The sequence below is a fragment of the Sapajus apella genome, unplaced genomic scaffold (genome assembly GCF_009761245.1).
Source record: "Sapajus apella isolate SASKATOON/1434 unplaced genomic scaffold, GSC_monkey_1.0 scaffold11, whole genome shotgun sequence".
NCBI lineage: Eukaryota > Metazoa > Chordata > Mammalia > Primates > Cebidae > Sapajus > Sapajus apella.
In genome coordinates, this window is record NW_022436951.1 from 21,550,306 (window position 1) to 21,573,836 (window position 23,531).

Here is a 23,531-nt window from a genome sequence, read left to right on the forward strand (position 1 = left end):
TCTTTGCTGTTTCTCCAACACCCCTTTCCCATCACCCATCTCCTTTAACATTTTACTTTTGCTTCTGTTGTTCCTCCCCTCACCACTGCCGTCTTCTTCTCCCTGTAAGTTACTTTTTATTCTCTTTGATAAGAATCACTGCAAGGCTATGTTTTTTTACAGGGTCTTTCTGTTGTTTCAGAGGAGGCGTGATTTATCTTGACTACTTGTTGCTCTTTGAACTGCTATTGAAGAAAGCAGGTAAATTATTCTCTCTTGTGTGTTGCTTACTTGAGAACTCCTTATCTAGCTACCAGATTGCAAACTCCTGGGTGACTGACTACCCAAACTACACTACATGGAAAATACGAAAAACAAAGTAACCTGTTCTCTCCTTTAATTACTTTTCTATAACTGAGAATATATGACTGTCTGATGCAAAGAGTTGCTCAATATATATTTGCTGAACTGAGTCAATTAAATCAAAGAAGTGTGTCTCTGATAGGTGTTACAACACTTCCCAATTTGGACTTTAATTGAGTGTAACTTCATGATCGTACATACCTTATGGCCTTTTCAGTCTTCATTTACAAGATGCTTTAGCACATGTTATAAATTTTTATTTGTATTGCATGATGCTGCAGGTTGGAGAGACAATGACTACTGCCTGGAATTTAATGCCAACTGGGAATTAAAGCAGTTAAAGATTCTTATACAGTTTCCTTTAATGAATGCAGAAATGCAGTATTCCAAAGAAAATGTAACTAAAAGGGTACTTGGCCAAGCACTGTGAAATTGAGATAAGCAACCACATCCTTATTAGAAACTGAGAAAGACCACATATCTAGGGTTTGGCTAATGTGTCCCCATATGCTCTTTTCTTTTTTCTTTTGCTTTTTTGCTCTCCCCCCACACACCCCAAGCCTGTGGGAAATGAGAAAGCACCCTGGTCTTCAATAGTTTGCTTTGTGTTTCTTTATTACGGTCAGTCACAGCAGTTGAGCAATGAATGTTTCACTTTAAGAAGAAAATCTTCTTAACCTTGCAGGGATGAATCAGGTGTAAATGCTCTATTTGATACATTCAGAAGGATCCTTTTGTAGATTAATGCTTTAAAATTGAAAAAAATGTTTATACATTGAAACCTAACTCAGACCCTGGTTCAAAAATATCTACAAACATCACCTCTTGTTCCTTAGGAGGAACAAAATTATTTACCATGATGTTTCTAAAATAAAATAGATAACTTTTAAAATAAATCATTATAATGAGATGTTCTTTAATTAATCCTAGTCATACCAGCTACTGGAGGCATTGTTTATAGCAAAAAAAATTTGTCAGCATATATAATTTTTTACTGAATATATTCCTACATGTTTGAATGAGAAAGATCCTATCACACATGGCTACTCTGCAGCAATTTTTATAAGATAATAGATAGCAGGTGAGGACGTATAATTATAAGTTATCAGCTGGTTAAGAAGGGGTAAATTTTTAAAACGTAAAAATCAGCAATAACACTAAGCTTGCTTTAAGCCTCTGCCCTCTCAAGTCCTATCTCTAAGGGAGATAAAATAATGAAAAATATTTGGCTAAACTGCTGGCAAAACTCTTATTGTTTGTAACATTCTTGGAAAAGACTCTTGGGACTAGCAGTGGAATCCTTGCTATTGATTGGCTGGTTAAATAGGGGACTATTAGCTTCAGACAGGCTAGATTGATTATACAGCAGCAGCAGGAGCTGAGACTCCGAGCTGAGCGAGCGTCAGGGTGAAAAGGAAAGAGAGAGAAAGAGAGGGAGAGAGAGAGAGGGAGAGAGAGAGAGAGAGAGGAACGCAAGGTGGGGAGGAAGCCAGCGCACGTTCCATAGAATCACTATGTGACTGCTTGTGCCCGATAATCTTGCTCTGTAGCTCCCTCAGTGAACAACTTACTGAGGTGCCTTTCTTTTTACAAGAGGATGTCAGCTGTGAGCTCCAGCAGGAAATAACAGACTTCACCTTGGAATAGCTCATCTTACTCCTGCATCATTAAAGCGGATTTTGAAAAGGAAACAAAAATCAAGTCCCTCTTCCAGTTCCACTTTGTTCCAGCATTGAACAGGAACAGTTTCATGCTCCAGGTAAGGAAATTAAATTTTTATCTCTCCATTCCTTTTTAATCATTAACAGCAAAATACATCATAGCTTTGCATGTTTTTAAAACTGAGTTTGCAGTGATGCATTTAAGTAAATTCTATACACAAGTGTGTGGATTTAGAAATGTGGAAATGCATACTGTGTTTATATTAATATATTTGCCTTTTGAAAAAGCTCCAGGTACAGATTTTTTTCAAAAATAAAAGCACTATATCATAAGTTTCTGTAGCAGATGCTCCATGTAAAGAAGAAATATAAGCCAAGTTCATATTACAAAGTACATTTTTTGTGACAACCTTACAATATTTTCATAAATATTGTTTTTAGCTGTTAAACAACTTTGGTAAATAATAGCATATCAAGAAAGGATCATTACTGCGTTAACTATCAATTATTATATTTTATGCAAACATAGATGCTATCATATGCTTTTCAGTAATTGTTAGTGGTTATTTTTTCTGAATCTGTTTTTTGATTGTAGTTTTAACTCTTCAATACAAACAGAATATTTCTTAAATGATGTGACATTAGACTGCCCTCTTATTGTGGCTACGGATGGTCAGCATTTGTTCATAAGAAAGTACTGAGCTAAGGCAAAGAAATATGACTCTGGAGATGTTTAGCTATTTTAGAGTTCATTGCTTACCTGAGGTAGCATCAGTTAATGTTTTGAGTGTCAGGAATGCTATGTATGGGTTAAGCATCTGAATATATGGGAACTTTGCACATATTAAATCCTCTACTGGGAAGAATAGACTTTTTAAAAATGCTATCTGAGGAAATTGATGGGATGGACTGGAAATAATGAGCTGGGGCAATGCAGTCCTGATGTATTTGATTGACCTTAGTTTTATAGGTCACAGATATCAACTGCTAAGGAGAAAACACTGTGACAGAAAGGATTTATTTAATGCTTGCTGGAACTCAAATGGTTTGTGACATTTTTATGTCAATTTATTTGCTTTTGGATTAATTAAGAGATATTTTACTCCAAAAATTGCTCTGACTGTCCTTTTGAGTGAAGTTCCCTGAGTCACTCCTCTAATCAAAGAACAAACTGCCATCTGTGATAAGTCACCAAAAGTTTTTAATATGTTGTTCGATGTTTCAAACAAAAACACGATTGCCAAACTTATTGGTAGCCAGTGTTTCTGAATTTATAATTATTACATATTCTAAATAGTTGTTTTGTGTGTTTTATTCAGCCTTGTTTATATGTTAAATAAAAATGCATATTTGAGAAACATAATTTAATGACATCCATTTTGTCTTCTGAATGCAAGATGATATTTAGATGTTTCCTAATAATGCAAGTGTTATTACAGCTACCTTGGTATTCTGTTGATGTAATTATATCAGAAGTGAATAATTGAATTGTTGATATACATTTTGGAAAGTACAGTTGGTTTTAGGAAGTGGAGATATGGGTTAAATAATAGCAATGTTTTTGTTTTTAAATTGAGTCATTTGTTTTTAAAAAAACTATATATACTTCTTTTAAGTATTATATTTGGGAAACAAATGCCAAACTAATAACTGAGAATGGTGACCGGTACTATAGATCCTATATTTATGCATATAGCTGCAGTATCATGCCAAATTCACACATGGAATTTGTTTTAAATCTATTATAACCTTGTTTAGTTATTGTTTTGCTTATATTAAGTATACTTTTAATAATTGTATTCAAAATTATATTTTAATCATTCCATTTTATTATCTATTGCTAAATAATATAACATCTCACTCAAGGATGCAACTTGGTTTTAACAAATTCTTCTACTCATTTTTAAGTTTCATATACAAAATTACTTTAAATTTTATAATTTTTGTTGCAACAATCTTAAGTATCCAAGTTGCTTTATACAGTTCAGTTTCCTCCTGGTACTTATTTATGGGCTATATTGATTTATAGGAAATTAAGAAAAACTTAATTCCAATTTTTTATGAGACCATTAAAATTTTAGCATAAATAGATGTAACATCAGTTCTTAATTTTTTTCTCTGAATAAGCGTATTCTTCCTTCAAAAATACTTTAAAAGTGATTTCTTAGCACTCTCTGCTTCTTGCACTAGGACATTCTTCTTAGCTTATCCTCAATATTAATTTGATTTCCTTTCTTGTTTTCTTACAAATTCCTTAATTTCTACCGTAAGGAATTTAATCCCATATTATTAACAGGAAATGGTCAATGATTGGAAAAAAAGTTTTATTTAAAGAATATTTCACACTTTCCAGCTGTGTAATGAATATGCCTCCTGCATTCCCGATCAGTGCTCTTCCGGAACATGATTAAGGAAGACAAGCGTGCTAGGAATCACATATGTAAGCATCACTCTGAGTCTGAAATCTAACAGCTTACTTCACCAATTCCTCTTAGGGGTTCTCACCTTTGTTTGCATTTTTGAGAGAGCTCTAACTGACCTTTTATTCAACCCTCCATTCACTTCCATAGTGTCAAGTATCTTTGCTGAATACTCATTTTAGCCATAGTGAAACAAGAATTGAGAAAGTGCAACCTCTTCTGTTTTTACAGATATCTGAACCATTAGGGGGCTCTTTCTTCCTGTGTTATACTCATCAGACCACTGAAAGAGGTTATAGAGCTTTCTTGAAGTGTTTTCCCTGTTTTTACAGTGTGGAGACTTTTAAAAGTAGCTTTATGCTACTCCCCACGCAAAGAAACATTTAAGATCAATATGAAGCCTTTATTTTCACAGGAAAATGAAATATATCGTATGCTTTTCAAACTCACTGTCTTTAAAATATTCTTGTATATAAAATGCTTAATCCTTAAAAAATAACAATGGCTTGAAATATTAATATGACCTATTTTAGGCAAATGTAAAGATGATATGTTACGCAAGTAGCATCATAAGAAATAAAAAAACAAGGCCAAACCTGAGGGAAGAAACTTCCTTTACATGATCTCCATATATCTATGGACAGCATAGAAAGTCAGTGACTCTGTGGCTTTCCATGCAGTTTGCTTTCAGAAGAGATCAGCAGGCAGCTAAAAAGAGAATGTTACCTTTTTTTTTTTCTTTTCTTTTACAAAAATAGAGATAGCAGACTTGAAGATAGAAGAATGTTTTAACTATCCACACCCACATAGAAAAAACATTTTTAAATTCCAGAACACATTGTATGTATGGCATGACATAAAGTTGTCATTACATACGCAGAGGTTCATGGGAGGGTTTATTATGGGAAGAAGGGGTATTTCTCTTATCACTTTTGAAACCCAGGTATATTGAATTGTGCTGTAGACTTTCTTAATAAATGGAAACATATTCCTCCCATCTCTACAGCAGCTAGAGATCTTCTCTTACTGCAGGACTTGTTTGGGGGTTATGCAGCATTTAATAATGAGTCCATGAACAAGCAACTGACTTAGTCGGTCTAAGCTTTCTTGAAATGATGCTAGCTCATGGAAAGAGAAAGAAGTGACATATACGATGTGAGTGACACTTCTTTTGAGAAGTCAGAGAAAAGGAGGAATTCTAGGCAATGAATCATGGGATTCTATCATTTTTTGCATAGTTCCTTGACTTATCAGTGTAGAACAGCAGTTGCTTAAATAAAATAGAAAGATGAAAATGGTAAAGATACATCCTTCACTGGTGTTTTCAAAGTAAATATATAGGGTTCGATTCTCTGCTTGAAAATTTACATACTTTGAAAATAGCGAATTTTGAATGCAACTAGCAAATATATATATATATATATATATATATATATATATATAATATACAAAGTTACATGGAAATCAATCCACATCTACTGGTATATAGTATAATGCTGTTCTTTCTCACATAATTAAATTTTGATAATATAAATTTTTGAGCAGTGTGACTTGAGAGAGAATTCTGATGCTATGTATTTGATGTCAACCATAAACAAAATATGTTAAGGACTTTAATATCTTCTAAACAGAGATCATCTTTTATATTAAAGTAGCACAGATATGGAGATGGGCTAAAATTGAAAATAAGATAAACAAAAATGCAACAACTATATAGAAATTTTTGTATGTTGCAAAATTTTGCTAAGAACCAAGACATAAACATAACAATGAAATGAATATATTCATGTTTTCTGTGTAATGGTAAAGAAGTAGATGTATAGCCGGGTGCGATGGCTCAAGCCTGTAATCCCAGCACTTTGGGAGGCCAAGGCGGGTGGATAACGAGGTTAAGAGATCGAGACCATCCTGGTCAACATGGTGAAACCCCGTCTCTACTAAAAATACAAAAAAATGAGCTGGGCATGGTGGCGCGTGCCTGTAATCCCAGCGATTCAGGAGGCTGAGGCAGGAGAATTGCCTGAACCCAGGAGGCCGAGGTTGCGGTGAGCCGAGATGGCGCCATTGCACTCCAGCCTGGGTAACAAGAGTGAAACTCCGTCCCAAAAAAAAAAAAAAAAAAAAAAAAAGAGAAGTAGAGATATCACTGACATGTAATATTTCTCTGTCTCATAGAGTATGGGGAAATTCTCTCTAGGGATGTGGGAAGTAGGAAAATTAATAACTGAAATGGGTAATTTTTAATATAATAGGTTGATATCAGGCTTTGTAAGGAAACAAGAGGACACACGTCTATTGGGTTTAATCTAATGAATTTAGATCTTGTTAACAATTAGAAAGTATATGTGGGTTTCCCTTTACCCTCTTGTTGTTATGATCAATGAACTGAATTGTTTTCTCTACAAAATCATTCCTTGGCCTATTTGTCTTTATAAAACTATGTTTGTATGATTGGATGAGATGTGTGTGTGTGTCTGGGTATAGTTGTTTTTTATAAAGTCTGAATAACACAGAAATAGAATCACCTGTACTATATAACATGATTTGCATACTGTAACTTTCACTTATTTTCTCAAATTATCCTCTCTGTATTTGATCCTTCCCCCAACTCCAACACACACACATACACAGGCACTGCCATTATATCTGGTTATTTTACATTAAAATTTGCTTAGATGTAACTTTAGATGGGTCCATAGGATGCCTCTTCTGTTGCTTTACTTCCTGTCCATTAGAACTCTGTCTTGAATCATATACCTTCATCCTTGAGCCAGCCCTGCTGTTTTCCAAACTGTAGTCACTCTTTATTTATTTGTTTGTTTATTTATTCATCTACTGAAGGGCATCTTGGTTGCTTCCAAGTTTGTAATATGAGAGGATTTTGGCCCAGTTTACTGAGAATAGAGGAAGATAATAAATCAGACTAGAGACTGCATTTTATTCATCATAATATGAATAAGGTATAAAAGAGATTGAGTGTTATTACATGTCTACCAGATATACTAATGCCACTCATAGGTTTAAAGTTACCCATTCTCGTCCATTCTTGGCAGAAATAAAATGAGATAAGATCCAGTTGTGAGGCATTGTGTATAGTGAACATTGTTCTATGGCAGGCAAAGCAAATGGGTTTCAAACATCTATGGTACATATTTCTTTTTTTTTTTTTAATGATCAGATTGTATCTTCAAATCAGTTTCAGCTTTACAAAAAATGACAGAAAAGAGGAGAGTTTCTATATACCAGCCATACCCCCAACTCTGCCAGTTTTCCTTATGATTAACATCTTGCATTAGTGTGGTATATTTGTTATAATGGAAGAACCATTATTGATTCACCGTTATTAACTTAGGTTCATAGTTTATATTAGAGTTGACTCTCGGTAATATTTCTTTTCTCAAATTATCCGCTCTGTATTCAATCCTTCCCCCAACTTTTTACATATAATGATGTATATCTACCATTATAGTATCAGGCAGACCAGTTTCACTGCCCTACAATTTGCCTGCGTACCACCTAGTTATCTTTTCCTCAGTTCCTTCTCTGTAACACTTGAAAAGCACTGATCTTTTTATTTTTTATTTTTTTGAGATGGAGTCTCACTCTATCGCCAGGCTGGAGTGCAATGGCACGATCTCAGCTCATTGCAACCTCTGCTTCCCAGGCTCAAGCAAATCTTCTGCCTCAGCCTCCTAATTAGCTGGGATTACAGGCGACCGCCACCCCACCCTGCTCATTTTTTTTTTGAGACGGAGTTTCGCTCTTGTTACCCAGGCTGGAGTGCAATGGCGCGATCTCGGCTCACTGCAACATCCGCCTCCTGGGTTCAGGCAATTCTCCTGCCTCAGCCTCCTGAGTAGTTGGGGTTACAGGCACGCGCCACCATGCCCAGCTAATTTTTTGTATTTTTAGTAGAGATGGGGTTTCACCATGTTGACCAGGATGGTCTCGATCTCTTGACCTCGTGATCCACCTGCCTCGGCCTCCCAAAGTGCTGGGATTACGGTAGTGAGTCACTGTGCCTGACCAGCTCTGATCTTTTAATACATTTGTAGTTTTGTCTCTGAATGTCATGTAGTTGGAACACTAGGTAGGCTTTTCTGATTTGCTTATTAACAAGCATTTAAAGTTCTTTGATATCTTTTACGGTTTGAGGGCTCATTTCTTTTTACTGCTGAATAATATTCTATTGTATGGATGAACTACAGTTTGTTTATTCATTTATCTACTGAAGGGCATCTTGGTTGCTTCCAAGTTTTGGCAATCCACTCATTTGGGTAAATACCCATGAGCGTGATTTCTGGATTATATGGTAAGAGCATGTTTATTTGAAGGAATACATCAAAATATTGGCTTGGAGTACAAGATATATAAATGATTTTGAAAATGTTTTAATGTCTCTGACTTTCTTTTCCTCTCCATTACCCTTTTCCTTTCATTTAAAATGGAGGGCAATGTAGTTGGTTAAACAGTCTCATGTTCTAATTCTTATATGAAGGTGGGTATTTTCAAGACTTGCAGGCATCCCACTTAACGGCTCTGCAGCTGTTTGCCTGTCTACTCACTGAAAGCAGCATGCAGTTATAGTATAATAGGTGGGTTAATGTGTATAAGCCCCTTCGAAATAGAAAGTGTTAGAGATGAATACGGGTACACTATATGCTGAATATGATTAGATATCCCTCAGAAACAAAATGTAAAGTATTTGGTGAGAGAAAGCTCTTTAAGGAAGAAAATACAAGGAAGAGTTTTGTTTATGCCCCCCTTTGGTACATTTATTTGAATTTAAAAGATGTTAATATTGAAAGCAAAGGATTGGACTAGCTTGCTCACAAACTAATTACATTTTGGAAGGACTCTTGAAATAATAGACAAATGTGTGTATGAAGTATAAATAAGACCATCATTTTCTCAAGATGTATATTGGTCCTCAAAGGAATAGACAGAAAATGTATTTCAAACACCGTAACTTTCTCTCAGTTGCCATCTCTGTCTTTGTGTGTGGGTATGTATGCTAGCATACTTTTTTCTAGTGAATTAATTTATATTTTAAAATGCCCACTCTTGACATTCATTTAATAATTTATGTTTGCTTTTAATATTCTTTTTCATAAAGTTTAGTTGTTGGCTGGAAGAGGTACTCAGGGTATCATTTCTACCATCTAGTTATTGAATACTTCTGTCATAAATCAATATAACTAACTCCTTGACTTGAACTCAAGAACTAATCAATGTATTGCCAAAAACATTACTTAATAAAGTTTTTCTTAAATTGAAATGAGAACAGGACATTTTGACCCATAGCAGCAACATTATCACTGAGAATACTACGGCTTTTTCAAAAGAAATGTTTGAAGCCCAGTTATACAATTCCTTTGATAGAGGCGAAAAAGAGAGTAGGTCATTGGACTTCAAATCCAGGTCCTTCTGTGTCGGATGCTCATTTTCTTTAACGCTATGTTATATCACCACATTTGCTCTAGAACCTTCGAGAAGGCCTTTAGCATTTGCCAGCCTGTGTTTGTCATCTTTATAATAATGGCATGTACCTTATAGGGCGAATCCACAGGTTCAATGAGATTATAGAGGTAAAAATCTTAGAAGAGCAACTGACAAAATCACAGATATATGAACAACAGTAGGACACATATTTTAGTCACATATTCAGTGCTTCTAAATTCACAGTTCTTGAAAATCTGATCTAAACTGTCTTCCTTCTAACCTTCATTCAACCGTCCAAGAAATATTTGCTGAACACATCCTAAGTATGACATTTTTTTCTTGATTATTCAAGTGGCTGCAAAAATGAATAAAAAGAGTTTAGGCATTCTCCATCTAGTAGACAAGGAAGAAAACTGTCCCAGTCCTTAAGCTGTTTTCTTTGGTGTTTAAATGTCCCAGTCTGTCCTCTCTTCTATGATGCTGAACTGGGACAGAGGCTCTTGAAAGAACATGAACTCATTAAGATCTTCCAAGAGAGTGCTATATAGAATTGCAAAGCAGGACAAAAGAAAAGCACCTTCTCCTTTCTTTTCTGTTAGCTTCCCTTATCAGCCTAGCCTCATAATGCTTTTCACCTCCACAGCAGTGGGTAATTCTAGAAGCATTTGCTTCTCGTTTCCATCTGTTCCTAGTACTCCCAAAATGAGCCTCACTGTGCCCCTCATTGGTTACAGCACCAGGCAGGCATTGCTTATTCCATTGCTCCATGGAGCCACTTCTCCATCTTTTAGGTTCTCATATTATCAATAAGTAGCTGTCATTGAGAAAACAAAATATTTCAAAGTCATTTGTTAAAAATAAAAAAAGGTGAAAAGAATACTTCAACACAGAGCGTGTAAATTGAAAGTTTATGTCACACTTTCTAAAAAGCATTTATTTAAATCTAAAAGATCATAGAAAAAGAACCAAGAAAGTCTCTTTTGTTCTCCCAGCTCTAGTAATGGTGGCTGCTTCCAACATTTAAAATATTTGCTACCTCGCTGTTCCCTTCTTTATTTTCAGTCTTCCAAGAAATGTATGGAATATTTTGTTGAAGTAACTGCTGTGCTTTCTGCTTACCTGACTCATTACTGACTGAATAAAGATTTCATGCTTGAAATGGATAAAGAAAAGTTAATATCAGAAAATCAGTGAGTTACCAATGTTGGGTCCAGGGAACTGGTTAGATCATGGCGTTTGGCCTTGAACACGGTACTGAAAAATTTGCTAATGTTATTTGGAGTACTGGCAATCTATGGCATGCACTCACTTTTCCAACCAGCTATGTTTCTTTGTGGTACAGAGCTTTCTGAAGCAAAGCTCGAGTAACCAAGTGGTAACTGTCTTTCACTCTTTGTTCATAATGGTGATTACAAGACTATAAGATGAAATAATTGTTTTAATTGCACTTGATAGCTTACAGATAAACAAGCCAACAAGCCAGAAAAAAACAAAAAACAAAAAACAAAACACACACACACACACACGCACGCACACACACATACATGCACACACACACATTTAAGCTCATGGCTTTAAATAAAGAGAATCAGAAAGCTTTTAAGGCCATATGAGTGGGGTTACACTGAGAAATTTGAAGCAACAGAAGCTTCCTTCCTCTGACTATGTAGCCTAACCTTCTATTACTTGATGATCTGGAGTAAATCACCTGAGGTACTTGCGGTGCAAAGGTAGTTTATTTTCTTCTAGATTTAGTCACACCCTTAGTATCTCTTCACCTTCCTAATTAGAGTCAGCACTCAGCATTTTCTAGAATATATATAAAATCTGGCCCAGGAGGAAGTAGCTAGCACTTCAAAATATTTGCAAGATTTTGCTAATTGATGCCAGCAAAAAGCAGGGGACTATGTGAGGTACTAGATTTTAAGAGAATTAGACAAAAGGTGACAAAATATAATACTGGATTTGGCCAAGTTCTTCAGTATGGTTTTACCTACAAGAGATCTATTTTTAATGGGGTTGCTTGCACACCTGAAAATAGCACTAAGGGCTTCTTTGGTTGGTTGACAGAAATGTGTGTTCACCAGTGACCTACATTCTAGAAGGTTAAAATGCTAGAACATTTTTTATCATAACACAGAAGGAAAAATGCAAAGGCTCAGGAAGATAGGAATGTCAGGGCAGATTGAATACATGCAGGCTGACTCCGCCCTCTCTTTCACTTCTCTCCCATCTGGAGATCTCAGGATACTCCATACACTAAGGCACTAAATAAGAAGTATGGATGAGAGTAATCAGAATATTTCAAGCACCAATTTAAACATTTTAGAGTGCTCTCCACAGAAGTCAAGACATGATGGTAGAAGATGCCACCATTGATATGCGCCCACTGGTATCAATGGAGATGGAGAGATTCCAGAGGAATAGGAGCCAAGTAGCAATGCTTAATTAGCTGCCACAGCTCAGAAGCTGCACTTACCAAATAAGCAGCAGGAACTAAGTAGTAATCTGGATTTTACTTGCAAGGATCTTTGCTGTTAGCCCGTTGATTATATTCTTTCTACTAAAATTTTACTGAGTATACACAACAACGACAACAACAAATTTAGATCTCTGGTCAGAAACCCAACTTGAGTTCCCATTATGAAAAACCATGGCCTCTAAACCAGTTCTCAAAACAAGGCCAGTTCACATATATCTGGAACAACTTAATTGACTAGGGTGGTGGATTCCCTTGAGTAAAGAAGAACTATTCTGCATCAGGTATGCATTGTAAATTTTTCCCCAGTCCTTCTTCAAAGGAACCTATGGCGACTTGCTAGGGTGACCATACATGAAGAAGAAAAATATATCAATTTTTAAAATGTACTCACTAGCTTTGAAGTGGCGCTAATTTCTGGTGACCCAAAATACACTGTGACCTCCCAAAGTGAGTGATTATTGTGATCATGTGATATATAAAGTTTTGACCTACATTTAAATCATAATGAACTCACCTATTTTGTTAAACCCCCTTATAATTCTTTCCCTATTTCCTGAAACTATAATTAATATAAGAATAATTGGCTAATGGCAATGTCTTTTTGTTAGATTTCTAGCCCTCACAGTGAGAATATTATGGGATAAAGAGCCAAATGAAAGCCTCTGAAATTTTTTTCACTCTAAAATGGAAAAAGTAATACAGCTTTTAATAATGGCTAAAATGTTTTTAAATGCAAGATTTTATGCAAAAGGAAAGAGACCTTTTTCATTGCTAAATCTGAAAAGAGATTCCAGAGCACTTGATATTTGAGTTGTATTTAAAATGGTGATTTGGGGAGGTGGAGGTGGGCAGATCACCTGAGGTCAGGAGTTCAAGACCAGTCTGGCTGACATGGTGAAAACCCGTCTCTAATAAAAATACAAAAATTAGCTTGGCATAGTGGCATATGCCTGTAGTCCCAGCTACTCAGGCCACTGAGACAGGATAACTGCCTGAATCCAGGAGGTGGAGGTTGCAGTGAGCAGAGATTGCACCAGTGCACTCCAGTCTGGGTAACAGACTGAAACTCCATCTAAAATAAACAAACAAATAAATAAATGATGAGAATTATGCAAGAAATAATTGTGGAAAGAGGACATTAAGAATGATTATGGAGGGATGGGAAAATTGCACGTTGTTCAGCATGGCTGAAATGTAAAGTCATTATGAGGAAGCAGGAGCTATGGGCCCTGGAGAAATAGGTGAACAGATTGTGGAAGTGTATGTTTAATATTGTGCTAAAGAATATGTATGTTGTGAATGGTAAGTCCTTAAATGTTTTTAAATCATGGAGTAGCATGATCTAATTTCATCAAAAGATAGAAGTAGGATACTTCAATAGTCATATATTATGCTTGCCATGGCCTCCATCTATAGCTAGAGATTGCTGGGGCAAATATATCACACATAGGCTTCTCTGCTAATTTCTTTAATTTCAAGTGTTAGCCTCAAGATCAGAGTCCCATATTGTTTTGTCTAATAAGATGAGTTTAAGGAGCTCTTTTGTGACTGCTGTGGTACCAGATGTAATGTAACTAAATGAGTGACCTAAGGAATAGAGCTTCCTAACTTATCAGTTAATGTTTTTGCATACTAAGTACATTTTAGATTTGTCACAACCAGTTGTTTGATTTAAGCCTGTGAATGGATACCTGAACTGCAGCTGTAAAGGATTTTTAAACTCATGAACAATAATTAAAAAATAATAATAATTGACATTTAAGTAGTTTCCTTTCTAAATTTTGTTTATTAAAAAAAAAACACAATAACAAGTTGAACTTACTGTTTTTTTTTTTTTTTTTTGAACTTACTGTTAACAATTAAATTGGGGAAGATTAAGAAGCCATTCTAGACCTGCTATGCCAAAAGTATAAAAGTATATTCCTATTCTGTTAAGCTGGAAACTGTGCTTCAAAACACTGATCAAACAAGAAACCATTGTTTGTCTACATTTTAACTTGTACATTTCAGACTTTTGTTATTGGGTTTAGATGATACCTCTATTTATGAGCTCTCACAAATGTAACCAAAGAAAACATTTCTCTTGACACCAATACACTTTTTCTCACTCTGCCCCATCCCCTATTTTTTAACTGTGAAGTAATTTAAAAATAAAAATATATTATTTGTTACAGAGGCATTTGTGCTTTTTTGCTCTCATGCTATAACTCCCAGACTAACGATTAACTCAGCGTGAGTCAAATCTCACTGATCCTTTTGGAGTTAAGTTTTCCATGTGTTGTAAAAAAAGAAAAAAAAAAAAAAAAACAAAAAAAAACCAAAACGATCTATATTAGAAAACCATGCTAAAAAAAAAAAACTACCTTCTCAAAGTATGATCTATATGCCAGTAGAATTGACATTTACTAGAAGCTTGTTAAAAATGATAGAAATACACTGGCATTAACTGAATAAGTATATACATTTTAACATTATTCTCAGGTGGTTCATAGCTATATTAAAGATGTAGAAGTGCTAAACAAACTTATTCTATGATTTCAACCTAATTGTTTTATTCATATTAAATACTATGTTTTTCCACACTGTTTTAATTTTAAATTAAAAAAAAAAACTCAATACTGTTTTATTCCACAACACCGTGTTAAATCTAGAAATAAAAGAATAAAGCCACAGGTTTTTTTTTTTTTTTTTTTTTTTTTTTTTTTTGCTGGTAAAATACTACCTTTAGGAGAACAAAATAATTACAAAACAGTAGTTACAGTATTTTTAATAATTATTATAAACCGTATTAGAATATAAAGTTCTAGTTAACTCTATGAAACATCATAATGCTAAATGCAGGTGAAACACATTTTTATCATATACAGTATTCAGATCAATTAATTATTGGCAACTATCCCTTTATATAGATCATATTGTTAAAATGTTTACTAACCCCATTCCACATTTTGCTTAATGACATAGGTACATGAAATTGCCTTGTTTTCTCAAATTTTCTCATGTTCAGGGGAGATTCTTCAGGCATTACTGAATAATAATAGCCTGCATTCCTTTGTGTATAATACCAAACTCATGTTTCTCCTTGTCCCCAAGCAACTTTGAAACTCTTGATACTAATTTCTATTTCTCTTTTCAAGAGTTTATTACATGTATTAACTATTTTAAGTGAAAATTCAATTCCCACTACATTATCTTACCCTTTGGATTTGTGAATGTACAAAGTAGGTCACCTATTTTCTTTTCTATTATGGATATCTGGTTTATGTGAGGCTGTGTCTATAAATTTTATAATTAAACTTTTCTAAATTTTTATTGTAATACCTTTGAATATTGCTGTGAAATTGTTGCATATACTTTTTGTTCATAATAGTCTATTTGATTTGGGACCTGTGTGGCAGCTCTTAGCATAATATCATAGAAATGATAATTTCAAATAAAAATGCAAAATGTCATTTGTTTTGAACTTTTTGGAATTCTTTTTGAAATAAATTTTAATGAAGTCATTACGAGATTGGAAAAAAAATCAGTTTTATATGTAATGTTCAATCATGAATTATTTTAACTAAGAAAATCATTTTTATTACATTTAATTTTTTTCTCTTTTGAATAGACTTTATTTTTTAGGATTCACTTTATTTTTTAGGATTCTCTGTACATGCAATGGGTTTTGAAAAATATGTAATGACGTGTTCACTATTATAGTATCATACAGAATAGTTGGACTGCCCTAGAAAATCTTCTATGCTTGACCTCTTCATTTCTTCTTCCACCCTTACCCCTGGCAACTACTGACCTTTTCTCTGACTACATAGTTTTGTCCTTTCCATTATTTCTTATAATTGGAATCATACAGTATGTAGCCTTGTCAGATTGGTTTCTTTCACTTAGTAAGATGAATTTAAGGTTGTTCCATGTCTTTTTGGTTAGATAGCTCATTTCTTTATAGCACAAAAAAAATTCCATTGTCCTCATGCACTACAATTTATTTTTCCATTCATCTATTGAAGGATATCTTACTTGCTTACAAGTTTTGAAAATTATGAATAATACTGCTGTAAACATCCATGTACAGTTTTTTGTGTGGGTGTAAACTTTCAGCTTATGTGGATAAGTACCAAAGAATATGACTATAGATTGTAGGGTAAGATTTGCTTAGTTTTGTGAAAAACTGGCCAACTATCTTCCAGCATATCTGTGTAATTTATGTTCCCCACTAGCAAAAACTGGAAGTTCCTGTGGCTTCATATCTTTGCTTTCATTCAGTATTGTCAAAGTTCTGAATTGTGGCTATTCTAACACATGTATAGCAGTATCTCATTGTTTTAATTTGCATTGCTCTAATGATATATGATATGGAACATTGTTTCATATTACTTTATAGCTATCTTCTTTGTTGAGACATCTGTTCAGGTCTTTGGCTCATTTTAAAAAATGTTTATTTATTTATTTTATTACCTCCTGTTAAACATAAAAGCAAAACCATCAAACTAGATTCCTTCAACATGTGCCCATTGAGCACACACAGTGTCCAATCTGTGTGTAAAGGTAGATGGTTTGGGTTCTCATTATCTACACACTTGCTTTTAAAACAACTGGGCAGCCGATGGCTGTGTGAATGTACACTTGCTTCACATATTCACTGTTTAAGCCATAACATTAGACCTCTCTTGCAATTTCTTAGAACAATTCATTCGCAAATGATTATTGCTAGTAAAAACTCCTTTAAAGACATGTTTAATTGGTGACACTTAGCTTGAACACCTAACAGTAATTATATATAACCCCATTTGTGATCTTCTCCATGCACAACTTTTTGATCCCCTGTTTACATCAGGTATGTAACAGTATAAAACTATCCATGACACTCTAGGGCACTGCTTTACCTGTATTTTGCATAGGTATTTTCCCTGACTGGCTAAATAACCTTTGAAGGCAGTTTTTAGAGTACTAGTTGCAGAATAGACAATAGGAGCTCAATAAATATATGTTGAAAGAATCCAGTTTGGTGATCCTGTGGTTGTTCTCAATAGGAGGTATTCTTTTTTTTTATTGGCTCATTTTTTATTCTGTTTGTTAATTTTCTTACTGCTGAGTTTTAGGATGCTATGTGTATGTTGGATAATATAATAGTCCTTTTTGAAATATATCTTTTGAAAATATTTTCTTGTAATCTTGGCTTGTCTTCTGATTCTCATAATATTGAGTATAATTTAAGAATTTACTCTTTAATTCATTCACCAACTTGGCAAACATTTGTTAGGTACCTATGACAACAATAAAGCATAATTTCCAGTTTACCCTGAACTTAGTCTAGTAGAAAAGAGATTTAGATCGCCTCTAAATAGGGGAGTTGTCATGAAGATCAGGCTAGTTCTAACTAGCAGAAGCTGATCAGGCTACTTGGTAGAAGCAGCTGATACCAGCTGATATTTCTCCACTCTGAATCTCTCTGCTCTTAAATAACCTTTGAGTCTTAATGGATTTGTTCGTGTCTGTGTGTGTGTGTGTGCGTATGTGTGTGTGTGTGCTGGGGGTCAGGGCAGTACTTAAAATCATTATATGATTCCTAACATACTTTTTCTTCCTTAAATATTATATACTATTTTATCACCATTTTATTTGGCTGGAAATTTTCATCAACATATATTAAATCATTAAAACTGTAATATAATTATGATTAACAATCTAGGTATTTGGAATTTGGGTTCTGAAAATAGAGCACCCTCCATGATTGTTTAAAAGTCATGATATCCATAGGAAGATATAGAATTCTAGGGCAAGTCCTTTTAAAAATCATCCCTGTCAAATAAGAAATTCAGAAATCTGTGACAGCATGGGGGCCTGATGGCAGAGAGTATGCTGATTCAGTTCTTGAATTTTCAATGACAACTTCTCACCTGCACTTAGCAGCTGTTTATTGCTTGGTTCACTGGAGCATATGATGCTGAACCAAACCGTGGGTCAATAAAGTCATTTGCAATGATCAACCCTATGAGTGAAAGAGGTGATGAATCAACCAAAACTCCTTTAGGCAACAGACCTAGCAGAGAAATTTTGCACTTTAGGTAGTAACATATAATCAAATGGATCACCAGCGTGCACATCTCCCTAATTAATTTTAGTACCTTAGGAGAAGGCATGCAATAAACTTTTAAATGCTTTTTTTTGTTTGTTTAACAGAGATGTTAGTGCATAAACAGCAAACTAGGCAGAAAACCTTTCAACCTTGACTTTATAGGCACTTAGACAGTGATTTCTTGATTTTTATATTATCTGGTTTGAATTCAATACTAACTTGAATATTCTTCACATTTCTACATATTTTTCTATTAGTTTAAAATAAAAAGTTATTGTAATTATTATAAAAATGACATTACTAATTTTATATCAAGAAAGTTATAATAACATCTGTTCCTTTTTGAGAGCATACTACATGCCATGAGCCAAGTGCTTTACATGTATTTAATTGCTGACAATTTAGTGCTTTTGGAATTGTTTAAAATGAGTGCCACATTATGTACCATATTAGTTCAAATTAATATATGATTAAATAACCACTTGCTATGCTTATGTTTGAGTTGCAAGAATGAGACTCATTACTGATTTACACCAGTTAACATCTGGAGTTCCGATGTTATAACACCATACTAACTTATGTATGACTGCATGTAAGTAAATGACTGCTTACATGAGTCATTTGATTCAATGCTTGGGTTATCCCTGGGGAGGGAGGTGTCATCACACTGTTTGATAGAAGATGAACTGATGTTTACCAAGTAAGCTTTGAAATTTGGGTGAGGAATATTATAATCAGAATTTTACATTTATTCTCCTTGAAAATCCTACTTGTCATGAAAATCTTAATTTTTAAATTAAATTTATATTGGCAAATATTTTTCTTCTAAAATAAAATAATGAGTCACTTTTGGGCCAGTCTGAAGGAAGAAATGCTTGAGCACTTTGTAGGAATTAATTGGGTCTGCCCCTAAGCAGTGGTTTTGGCTTTACAGAGATTCATCCACTCAACAAGCATTTGTTCAGTGCCTGCAGGTGACAGTAGGGTTTTCTTTTCTCTATCAGAGTTGGCTTTATTTGAAATCACCCCACTTTAAAAAATTTGAGGCAATGAGAAACCCACAGCCTTCTTCATGTGTTCTGTGGATCCCTGGAAAAACATCAGTTCATATAAAAGGCTTTTCAGTTTAATAGTGATCATTAAAAAATCTGGAGACAACAGATGCTGGAGAAGATGTAGAGAAATAGGAACACTTTTACACTGTTGGTGGGAGTGTAAATGAGTTCAAGCATTGTGGAAGACAGTGTGGCGAGTCCTCAAGGACCTAAAAACAGAAATTCCATTTGACCCAGCAATCCCATTACTGGGTATATATCCAAAGGATTATAAAGCATTCTGTTATAAAGACACATGCACATGTATGTTCACTGTGGCACTGTTTGCAATAGTAAAGACCTAGAACCAACCCAAATGTCCATTGATGATAGACTGGACAAGGAAAATGTGGCACATATACACCATGGAATACTATGCAGCCATAAAAATCGATGAGCTCGTGTCCTTTGTAGGGACACGGATGAATCTGGAAACTGTCATTCTCAGCTAACTGAAACAAGGAAAGAAAATCAAATACCACATGTTCTCATTCATAGTTGGGTGTTAAACAATGGGATCATATGGACACAGGGAAGGGAGCATCACACACTGGGGTCTTTTGGTGAGGGTGAGTGTAGGGATGGTGGGGTTAGGGAGGTTAGGGAGGGATAACATGGGGAGAAATGCAAGATATAGGTGACGGGGGGATGGAGGCAGCAAACCACATTGCCATGTATGTACATGTGCAACAATAATACGTGATCTGCACAGGTACCCCAGAACCTAAAGTACAATAAAATAAAGTCTTACTGGCCCTCAAGTCGTCTTCTTTGGAATTGTATGATTCTGGACCTCAACTTTGCCTCTTCATGAGAACTATGTAACTCCTTCCCATATTTCCACAAACAAAATAAAAATATGACAGCATTCTCATCTGTCCCTCGATGTGGACCATAGTGTTGAATCCAAACTTGAAGAGACTGAAGGGATGAATGTATCATATGAATACCACAAACTAAGCATCATGTAGCTCCTGTTTATGTTTTCAACTCCCAAACCACCAGAGATTTTACTCTGGCTCCTTCATTGCATGCAGTACCTGGGTTCATGCCAGCTCTCAGGCCATTCTTATCTCTTACTTTCTCTGTAATTTATATATTATATATTTCACTCACTTTCCTAAGCTATTTAAATAAATGCCAAGTTCTTCTCACTTGGTAGTCTGGAGATATTAATCTCTTTTATGCTCCTCCTGTCAATCTCAAAGGCTTTCTGAAGGCCAAGATGCCTTCTCTATAAGGAGACATGCTTTCCTTAGGAGGCATTTGTCAGTGTGTGCATGTGTGTATGTATGTGTTATTTTTTAACCTCTTTGCCCTATTCTGTGTTGTAAATGCCCAAGTGTCAAATTATGACAATATAGAAAATGCTAAATCTTCAATGGAGTGGTCACACTTACTTTGCTTTGAACAACTTAAGTTAATAAAAACTGAATGAAACAAGTGCGATTGTTATAGAATTAATTATATCAAGCTGAACACTTTGTCTCTATAATTTATAGTCCTTGGTCATAGAAATTTCTCTAGGTTCATGCATCAAATGTCTGATTCCAAACATGATTTCCTTATCAGTTTGAACCATGTTTATGTGAACCTTTAAAATCCTAATTACTTGCCTTTAAATGTTTTTGCCCCCTATGGTGGATTAAAATATCATGGCCAGAATGAAACACAATAATCCATATTTAGTTTTTTCAGTGAAGGATAAGGGATGTAGCATTTCCTTATTTTGAAGTGCAACACTTCAAACGAAGATATATACGGATATCTTGTAGCTACAAAGCAATTTATTGACAATGAAAATTCCTGATTCTTTCTCACATATGTGTTACTAATCAATATCTCTTCCTCTGTGATTTTTAAATTTTTACTATTTTTTCTCCTATTTTCATTTGACAACCATGTTTCCATGTAACCATATTCAAATAAATTTGCATTCTTGTTTTCTTTACTTATTTTTTCCCCAATCTCTCCATGCAATTATTGGTTGAACTAGTATTCCCTTGGATTTCTTTATACTCCTGAATCCCGTACTATTTTGATATTCTCTATAATATGTCTTATTATATATGTGAAGCAAACAATATATTTCTTACAAAGTTGCTAATTAACATTTTTCATTTTGTGCCTATTACTATCTGTTATATAAACATACATACTAGTAATTTCCTGAAATAGTCTCTTTTGTCTTTTGTATATTATAATGTGGGATTTTCAAAAAACATACTTACCCTCTAAAGCTTCAAAGAAATATGGTTACTTCCTTTTAGGAATAGGATGCCCCATCCCCAAAGAATATTATTCATGTCAACCCTCTTTGAATTATGAGGCAATATCTTCTTATGATAGTCCCAAACAAGAATAATAAGAAAATGTCACCAATTACTTGAAATCATCATAGTTAAGAGAACAAAATCCCCAGGCATTTTAGAGAAAGAAACAAGCACAAATCTACATTAATCCTTCATTCATAGATTAATTCTTTTAAAACCATTTACTTAACACCGTCTTAATTTTATGCTAAAAAAAAATAGTCACCAAATGGCTGGATGGAGGGATTAATCCACTGATACTTTGAAGGGGGCCAACATTTCATGGGAAAACGGTCTGTAAATATCTGGTGTCTTGAGTGCTGAATGATGACTCATATGCTAGGTTTCTGTAAAGCAAGAGCCTGCTGCTAGAGCACACTGGAGTGAGCATCTGAGGATACAGTAGTAAGAGATGAGAACTGGCCTGTATAATATGAGAAAGGTGTCTTATGTAACAGCCTTCAGTAAAAAGAGTGAGTATTAGGCTGGGGATGTGTATCTAGAATTGAACTTTTCAAAGTGATTGACCTGTATCTCTGACCTCTTTGCAAAGTGATTGACTCCGGGCATCTTGCATAAACTATATTGCAGTGGTCCCTTTAACACATTTGCTTCCTAAGCAGAGGATGTCTTTTTAAATGGAAGGCCTTTTAGATCTGCTGAGCACTTTGATGGGTGGTTGCACATATTTTAGCCTGAAGCCTGTCAGGACAGCATGAGGCATGTTAATTGCTCTTGCAATACTTTTATGATTCCTCCACAGAAAGTGAGAAAATCAGACTCTTCAGCTATGCAATATTCTGTTGGTGATATGTAGAACAATTGATAGTGGAAAAAGCTTTTAGAAAATCACAAGGAATGAGGGACTTATAGCAATGTGGGGTGATAATGTAAAGGAAACCAGAGTTATGTCGACTCTCTCATTTTTGGCTTTAAATATTGAATGAATGCTAGTACTCTGCAGAATTTACAAAGAAGGGAGGAACAGTTTGAAAAGCAGTGAAGATAATGGATTTGGTCGAGAGAATTATGGAATTCAAGATATGTGGGGGAGTGTAAATGTGAATGCAAAAGACCTGTGGGAATTTTTAAAAAGAATAAAGTAGATTGGTAAAGAATAATAGAAAAGCAGAGGTACATTTGAAGTAATCAGGGCTTGAAGTTTAAAAAACAAAAGGCAGGAGTGATTTGCAAGTCTGTCTCAGTTGTTTAACGCTTTGTAACAAATCAGTCCACAATCTGAGTGCTCAAAACAGTAACTATCATTACATGATATCTTAAAGAGTCTGTGTGTCAGTAATTTAAGAAAAGCTTGTCTTGGTGGTTCCGGCTGGTCTTAGCTTAGACTACTGTTACAAAATACCATAGATTGAATGACTTAAACAACAGACAATTTTTTCTCATAGTTCTGGAGTTTGGGAAGTTCAAGGTTAAGCTGCTGGCAGATTTCATTCATGATGAAGTCTCTCTTCCTGGCTGGTAGATGACTGTGTTCTCCATACATGCTCACATGACTTGTTCTTTTTGTGATTGTGGAGATAGAGAGCTCTCCTCTCTCTTCCTTTTCTTTTAAGAAAACCAATCCCAATACAAGACCACCTTTATGTCTTTAAACCTAATTACCTCCCAAATATCTCATTTCCTAAATGCCAAAACACTGAAGGTTAGGGCAACATGTAACATAACATGTAAATTTCTGGGG

The 23,531-nt window shown here is 34.8% G+C and overlaps 1 protein-coding gene across 1 annotated transcript in view; it reads left to right on the plus strand.

Annotated features, from left to right (window-relative positions):
- The first annotated feature begins 1,689 nt into the window (after window positions 1–1,689).
- Window positions 1,690–23,531, plus strand: part of CDH18 (cadherin 18) — a 1,107,073-nt gene continuing 1,085,231 nt past the window's right edge. The window contains exon 1 of the mRNA XM_032279054.1: window positions 1,690–2,101. The gene's annotated coding sequence lies outside the window, so the exon portion shown is untranslated. The remainder of the gene's footprint in view (window positions 2,102–23,531) is intronic.